This window comes from Coenobita brevimanus, chromosome 108 (assembly GCF_032717465.1).
Source record: "Coenobita brevimanus isolate Jiangsu-jjx chromosome 108, ASM3271746v2, whole genome shotgun sequence".
In the NCBI taxonomy this organism is placed as follows: Eukaryota; Metazoa; Arthropoda; class Malacostraca; order Decapoda; family Coenobitidae; genus Coenobita; species Coenobita brevimanus.
The window spans coordinates 18111754-18120825 of NC_137061.1; positions in this window are offsets into that span (position 1 = coordinate 18111754).

Here is a 9072-nt window from a genome sequence, read left to right on the forward strand (position 1 = left end):
ACCTCGAGATGGGGTTACGTCCAGTTTCGTTCATGTTGTTACCAGACGATTTTATTCACCCTAAGAAAGGCCTCTCGTAATGAAGGGGTTTATTAATGCTATTTGTAGCCCCTCCAGTCCGAAAAGTTTACCCTAAGCTGAATAAATGATCAGGATATGGCAACGCTGAACATTAAGGTCTCCCTCACACCACTGGTTTCGGGTCGAGATATCAAACACTGTGTGTAATGGGGATTTGGGAGGTTGATGTATACTATGAAGGTATAAATATGTAAATATATAAATAGGGAATTGTAATGTGGTTAATACGAGCACCTGCTAAACCCTGCCGCAGCTGCTCGCACTCTTCACTAAAGCAAATGGTTCAAATACCCTGTGCAGTGTGCTATTCTTGCAAATGGTTTCCAACACGGTATGCCACTCTGGACTGAAATAGTTGGGGTGCGAATACCTTTTACCACTCTGGACTGAAACAGTTGAGTTTTTGTTTTTTTTGTTTTGTTTTTTCAGTTATTATTTTTGTCTAGGCAAATGAGTGGCATCCCAAGGCAGATGCTCAATACATAAGTCACGTAGCCTTTACTGAAATACATAATGTCCGTCAACACAGTAATGTCTTCTTTACTGTGTTCTCCCTACAGTCAGGCCATTTTATTTACCTTACTAAGGATCATTACAATGAATCTTGAATAAACTGAATAAAATCTTCATGAATTAGTAAGAATATCATAAAAACGTAGTCATTGTGTTGAAAGAGTTACACTGGCAGCAAGTGGGGATTCCTTTGAGTAGGTTGGACAAAACTGAAGCCCGTATCTTATGGGTTGTGGAGCCCCCCGGCACCTCTTCCATATCACTTACCTGTGGTTGATGGGTATGGCCAGGCATGACCAGGTTGTAATAACAATTTAAGCAATACCACTTTTTTGTTATATAGACTGCGATTGAGTCGTGATATAAATAAGTGATGGAGAACGCATGTGCTGTACAGTGTGGTAATATTGTAAAGCATAGGAATTCAGATTGAAGGTACAGTCGGTCTTCCATATTCGCGGAGATATGTTACAAACTTGCCCGCGAATGGCGAAAACCCGCACATAATTGGTGCTCCTCTCCCAACGGTCTGTGCAGTCGTTAACTGTGTGATTGTCCAAAAAACCTTCGCAATAACAAGTGCTGGCAACAGGTAAAGAGCACAGTAACGAACAAGCTGCAAACATGCTCGGAACATTGGCATGCAAACCATGTTGGCAACATCATGATTAAGTCTCAGCTGCCTCTTATGGACACACTTATCTCATCACCTCTGCTGCCAGTATGCTCAAAGTTGCACAGAAACATGTGTCCTTACATCTGTCCAAATACTGCTGCATACTTGTATCCAAACTTGTTGCCAGCTCTGTTGTCAACGCATGTTTGAAGGCACGTGTGCAGGCGCCCGTACAGTCGGTTGGTTGACTATGTAGTATTTTGAAGTGGTTTGACATCTCTCAGTATTTTCTTATGAGTCCGACTCTGAGCATAGGTTTACTAGCCCGTTTCTTTAGGCCCAGCAACTTTCCTACATATACCTCACACCCCCACGTATCACCACTTAGGCGCTAACATCCACCGTCAGTATCAAATACTGTACATTCTAGGGTTGTCTCATATAGGACTGGTGTATTATTATTAGCGGGGGTGGCTTTCACATGTCGGTGGTTCTTGTGACTGATTAATAAAGTCAGCTTTAACGAAATTTAGAGACTTGAATCGTTCCCAGTCCCAGCTGGGAATCGAACTCGCGTCCATTTGGACAACAGATCGCCATTTTATTATGAGATGGTTTGTTTACCCTCGAATAACCGAACCCACAAATAGCAAGCCAGCGAATATGGAGGACTTTTTTTTTTTTTTTTCATTCCCTCCAGCGCTAGACGGCTTTCTTCAGCTTAGGAAAAATATCGTAGTAAATGCACTAAACAGAGGTCTTTCTTATGCTGAGAGAGAGAGAGAGAGAGAGAGAGAGAGAGAGATGCTGGTGGTTGTATGAATATAACATGTCATTAAAGCGAAGTGTTTACCAGCATAATATTATCAGAAGTAAAAGATGTAGTATGTTAACAATATAACAATAATATTTTATACAGCAGTATGTATGACATGAAATAATTGTTTTGTTACCTACACTGTTATATTTTGCTTTCTATACGATTACTTATAAACATCTACGAGGCCCAGGCATCGTTATCCACACCTCCCATAAGGATCCCACTGTTGAGCATTTACTGGTAGGCCTGTATTCTGAGTGACTGGAGATGTCATAGCACCTCTTCCTTAGCGATTTATTCTGCACATTACACCTCAATACCCTCTTGTATGTTATTGATGGCAACTGTATCAGCGATATAAATAGTATACCATGTAATGTTAACGTGTAATATACAAATTAAGTCGCTAAGAAAGAGGTGCTAGGAAGCCTGCTATGCCACCTAGAATACGTGCCATAAAGTGCTAGTTGTTTTGCTGGTACTAATTATACCATTGGTTCCTGGGACAAGCACTGAATCCTTTACATTGTGTTCTAAAGCTGTAAATATGTACAGAAACTTATTTGATCCAGGAGGTTGACATACGTTTATGTGAAAAATTAAATGTTTAATAAAATGGTAGTTGCTGTTATTAGCCTACTGGCTGGTGGTGGAGAGGGACGCCTTCAAGTGGTGGCGCCCATGTGACCGCGTGGTGGAGCTGCCTGGTTATACAAATATCCCTCAGTTCCCTCCCTATCCCCCGACAGGACAATGGTGGAATGCAGAAGGGCAGCTTTGACCTGCAGTCCACTGGGTTAACGTTCACATGAGCCTGGGGTTGCAACTACTACTACTGCTGCTGCTGCTGCTGCTACTACTACTACTTCTACTTCTACTACTACTTCTACTTCTACTTCTACTACTACTTCTACTTCTACTACTACTTCTACTACTACTTCTACTTCTACTACTACTACTACTACTACTACACTGGCACTGTTTAATCGTAAGTAACCATGACTTTTTACCTAAGAGTGGTCCAGTTCCGTAAGACGAAAGCACATTGGCTGTAGTAACCAAGGAGACTCATTCCTACCTCATAATTAAAGGTCAATTTTATGCGTCCACAAAATATTTAAGTTATGATATCCAGTTCCGTTGTGTGAAAACAAATGAACTACACTTATTTTAATCGCCCCAAACTGTCCTCTCCATCTTGAATGCTGTCTTGCAGGGTTGGATCCAAGTACAGGCTACTGTACTTAAGTCCAAGTACCCGGAAAGTTTTCAAGTACAAGTACAGCCTTTTTCCAATTTACTTAAGTCCAAGTCCAAGTACATGTCATTATACTTAAGTACAAGTACTTTATACCATACTAAAGTGCTCCTGTTTCGAAGAAGGAAATTAAATGATGGTCACATTCTAAAGGTTAAGTTATTAAGGTAGAAAGTAGCGTATTAGAATATAAGTATACTTTATTAATCAGACCATTTCTTCTATGACAGAATATTAAGTCAATAATACCTTTATAAAGTCCAATAGAATATATGAATTTTTAAATATAATGTACTTGATTGTACTTGAAAGTACTTGGTATTATGCTTAGGGTCTAAGTACAAGTACAAGTAGAACCAACATTTTGAACTCCAAGTACGTTTTTTTTTTTTTTTTTTTTTTTAATGCGGCCGGCTCTGGGCATAGGCTTCACAGCCTGCTCCCAAGGCCCTGTAGTCCTCCTACATAACATACACCTCCTTATGTCACCACTTCGGCGCTAACACCCACCGTCCATATTAAATACATGCTAGGGCTGTCTCATACAGGACTGGTGTATTGGTATTAGCGGGGGTATTTTTACGACATGTCGGCGGGTCTTCTGGTAGATCGGTAAAGTCTGCTCTACATGAAATTCAAATCCTTAAACTGTTCCCTACCCCAGCGGGGATTTACGTCCAAGTACCAAGTACAAGTACTGTACTTGGACCCAACCCTGCTGTGTTGTATCAATAGATTAACACAAGATTATGATGCTGGTCTCGATGAGCCGATATGGGAATAAGATATGGCCGTTGCATTGTCATTTCTGCCACTCAGCTATATGAAATTTACTGCCGAGGAATGAAAATCTGGGCCAGACCAAGGTAACAATCGTATAGTGTAAAAGGTTAATTCCGGCTAACCATCTCACACATTTTAAAATTACTCTCTTGCCTCTTAAAATCTCTCTACGCGTCCTTAATTCATAATGTGAAGATAGAATGATAGATGGGCAGATAAAAATGTAAAAACCGGTCTCGTGGTGGTACCAGCCCCTTGGGGACACAGCAACACGACTAGCTGTTACACACAATTTAGATATATTTTCTTCCCTCTTTGTCTCTGTCTAGGTATCCCTAGTCCATAATGTGTAGAAAGACAGATAGATATAGTGTTGTAACGGGTGGTCTCGTGGTGGCATCAGCTGCGTGGATTCACGTCAACACAGACTAACCATCTCACACAACTTAATTCTCTTGCCCTTTAAAGTTTGTTTAGATATCAATATTCTATTATTCATACAATTTAAACAAATATTAGTCTAACTATACAAAGAAAAGTTAATTTGGAATAGAATTTAACAAAGTAAGATCACCGTCCTTCATCCAAGACGGGCGGAAAGCGCGCGTAGTCTGCCATGTTTTCGTGCGACGCGTTGTTGCTGCGGGATAAAATTGGGTTATTTCCGTTACTCCGTGTGATATTTGCGTGAGTTCGTGTGCGTGTGCGATGGCGATAACCTGGAGGAACGGATTGAGATGTGAGAGCGGTGGCGTCATGTGCAGTGTGGCGTACACGAGGTAAGGATGAGTTGTTTTCCTATCTGAATGGTGGGGTTTTGTGCAGTGCTGTGGTGTTGTTGTAGTGCGTTTGCTTTTATATGGCGGAACCGGCCCACTGCCACAACTTGAATACTAAATAGTGGTCGCCTGAAATTCAATTAGCCTTACTTATGATGTAGGAGTGAGTCTCCTTGGTTACTGATGCGGTAGGGTTTTGTGCGTTTGGTGGTGGTAATACATTGGGTTTGTTTTCACATGACGGAACTGAATCACTGCCACAACTTCAAGAATAGATCGTCTTGGCGTAAAATTCGGTGACCCTCAGTTATTTGGTAGGAATGAGTCTCCTTGGTTACTAGTCAAATCAACCCTCCAAAATGAGCTACCCTTGGCCATCAACTACCGGGATATGAATAAAAAGAATAGGGAGCTTGAGATAGAGTAAATGCATTATAGTAACCAAGGAGACTCATGACTGCTTCATAACTAAGAATTTAATGCACCCACGACTTTGTATTCAAGTTGTGAGAGTGGCCCAGTTGTCAGAAGGAAGCAAAGCAAGTTTGTGGTAGGAATGAAATTCCTTGGTTATTAGATTTATCCATCAGTCTGAGTATACTTGGCCATAAACGAAGCATAAAGGGATTACCGAAACTGATAGGAATGAATCTCCTTGGTTATATCGTAAAAACACCCCCGCTAATACCAGTACAACAGTCTTTTCAGACAGCCCTATCATGTATTCAGTATGGACGGTGGGTGTTAGTGCCCAATTGGTGACACGTAATTACACCTTCGCTTATACCAATACACCAACCTTGTATGTGACAGCCCAAACATATATAAACATGAACGGTGGGTGTTGGCGCCGAAGTGTCTACATAGGGAGATGTTTGGTACGTAGGACTGCTGGGCCTTAGGGAACGGCCATGTCAGAACTATTTTTAATATGGGCGTTAGGACTCATTACCTTACATAAAATCGCTTGGCGTTAGCTGGAATGACAAAAAAAAATAATAATAATAATAGAAAATATAAAAGACGTGACCGTAATAAACTAAGCAGTCGTGACAATTGCATAGCCTATGTTTACACAGGTTCAAGTAGACGGAGAATGTGATCTGTCAGGAAGAAACAAGGCACAGGCTTCCGTCCAAGATTTAGAGTCGAAGCAGAGTATGATTGACTTCGTTTCCTCTTGTCGGCCACATGCTTCCAGCCAGGATCTCACTGACACCCCTCATCACGCACTACTTTCTTTCGCGGAGCAACACACGTAGGTTTTCTTGAAATATTCATTTGACTTTAGGTTGGCCAAAAATACCATGTCTCCATCTTGAATATCGAGTTATAGCAATAAATAAATGGTGCCAGTCACAGAGGTGCTGTGGAAAGGATTATCTTACTACCAGTAAGCTGTGTGGGGGAAAAAAAAAAAATGAAAAGGAAAATCTGGACAAAGTTAAACTATAACCTCCTTTCCAAAACGATTTACTATGAATGCTACGCCTTATATTTCTTTGTTATATTATGTGTCTTATTAGTATCGACAGTTAACTGCAGAAATGTCAGACGCTACTAGTGACGTTTTACTGAGGGGGAAAAAATGGGAAAAAGGAATTGCAGTTGAATGCTTCTTGGGTCGCGGAGGAACACACAAGACAGTAAGACACTAGCAGCCGCTTCGGTGACTCCTACCGTGCCCTTTAGTATCCATGTCTTGTGTTTGTTATATTTTTTCTACTTAAATCGCCGATTCTTCACCTTCAGAATATTTAACGGATGTCAGAGAGTAAGTAAGGATGTTTGTGGTTATGTGGAGAATGGGCTGAGATATGTATTACTAATGATTTGACTAGGCTACGGTATGTATATTTCTCAGCTCTGTAACTCTTGCCATTTAAATTTCGTTTCTACTCAGTCGTTCTTAGGAGAGTGTAGAATCCTTCTCTTGCCCATTTGTATATTTTAATGGCAGTTTCATATTTCCTTGTATATTACTTATGAAATCAGTGCCACTAGGGAAAATATGTAAATAACATGCGTGAAGGAAAAAAAAAAAAAAGGAATTATGCAAAACAAGTTGCTAAGGATGAGGTACTACTTTAAGTCGCGGAGGAATACACACACTCGGCGGGACTGCAAGTGTTAATGCCCTCCTGTATGTGGTGTGTTTTGTCCTGAATTTCTTCCATTTTTCACCTTCTAAATTTCCCCTTGGGCATCAGGAAGTGAGTATAGTTATATGTGAATATCTGCAGAGGATACAGAGTTAAGTGTTACTGATGGTTTAATATCGGTACAAGTTTTTCTCACCCCTTCAACTCTGGGCATTTGAAGCACCTTAAGACTGCGTAAGGGTCATAGTGTGGGTGGTATTGGAGGCTTCGTTGCTCCTCTTCGTCAGCGATTTGTTCTGTTTATTTCACCTTACCTTTCTCTCTTGTGTTGTTAATGTTTTTATATCTGTGTAGTTTATTTCTAACAAGGAGATACTGAGGTTGCACACACACACACACACACACACACACACACACACACACACACACACACACACACACACACACACACACAGAGTCCATGTTAGTTAATTTAATCTTTTAAATCTCTATATATATTTAATGTAACCATATACAATCTCATTCTCTACCAATCTTAATGGACACAATCCCCAATCGACTCGTCTGCAGGCTGTCTGTACGCAATGTACTTGTGTATATATCTACACATAATCAGCCTATATGTATTGATCTGCATACACAATCTACCTATCAGTCTATTTCGTTGGGTATAGATTATATACGGTAGTCTGTTCCTTGTAATGACTCTTGACTGTGGGCTCTGTTAAGCTGAATAAATCGTCAGGAAGCAGCAAGGATAGGCTAAATAAGACGTCTGCATAGGGAGAGGAAATCCCTGTCAGTTTGTTTTCCATCCGTCCCTCGTGTTTTAGCTTAGAAATAATAATAATAATAATAATATGTTAAAATGATTATTTTTATTCTGTTGTGGTAGGTGGGGGCGCTCACCATCCGCTCACTCGATGTAGTGCTGCTCTCGGTTGACTGCCCTTTCCTTTCCTCCATCCTTTCCTTCCATCCTCTTCTGTCTCGTTCATTCTTTCCTCGTCCTTCTGCATTCGGGTGACTGTACACTCCCTCATCCGTCTTTCTTTCCTTCATTCTTTCCTCTTCCTTCTGCCTGTGGGTGACTCCGCACTGAGTGACAAGCCAAATGGTTTCCTGTACACCAGGAAACCATTTACTACGCTGGGTGGTAACCATATAACGAAATTTTGGCGCATGGTGGTTTAGTGGGTAAGTACAGAGCTCCAATCGGATTGAGCTGGTGAAGGTTTATATCCAAGGGGTGGTTGGGGTTTATTGCTCACGTAATGCCACTCAGGGATGAGTGAAGCTGGTCACTCTCATCTCAAATGTCAAGACCAACTTGCCTAGCCCCGGACTCCTACACTCCTCATGGGGTAACGTAGGATTGGATGATGATTATGATGATGATTCTGTTCTTAAACTTTCCACATCCCTGTGGCATGTTTTATTGCCATCATTCTTCTTCTTCTTCTTCTTCTTCTGCTTATTATTATTATTATTATTACTATTATTATTATTATATTGCGATATTTCAAAGGCTATTTAGTCTAGAGCCTTAAAACGTGGTCGCCTTAGTCGTACAGTTTTCCTCATCTTTTGGCCAAATATAGCGGCAGTGAGCCAACCGGATCTTCGGATACTATCCGGAACACAGAAAAATGTCAGCCACGGTATCTCAAGAAATCATTAACTTGGGAAGCTGAAATTTTACTACAATATAGCCTTAAGGCGGACGCAGTGCGGAAAAGAATATGGTTCCAGTCGGATGGTTATTCTCAGATCGCGTGGGATAGTAACTGAGACATTTTCAGATATTCCGGATGTCACCAAATTTTTCATGAAGGGTGAAAGCTAGCGCCATCAAACTTGATGGACTTACAGGCTGTGATGACTTAAGGTGACATTCACAAGATCAGTGACCTTGACCTCACTGTCACTTTATTGCTCGGTTTTTATAGTAGGCAACGGCCGTGGAAAGTACCATAATTGTCCTTGGACAGTTTTACGATGTTTAGTTATTACCACCACCGCTACTACTACTAATACTACTGCCACAGTACTATTACTACTACATTATTATTGTTATTATTATTATTGTTGTTGTTGTTGTTACCAAAGATACGCGAGCA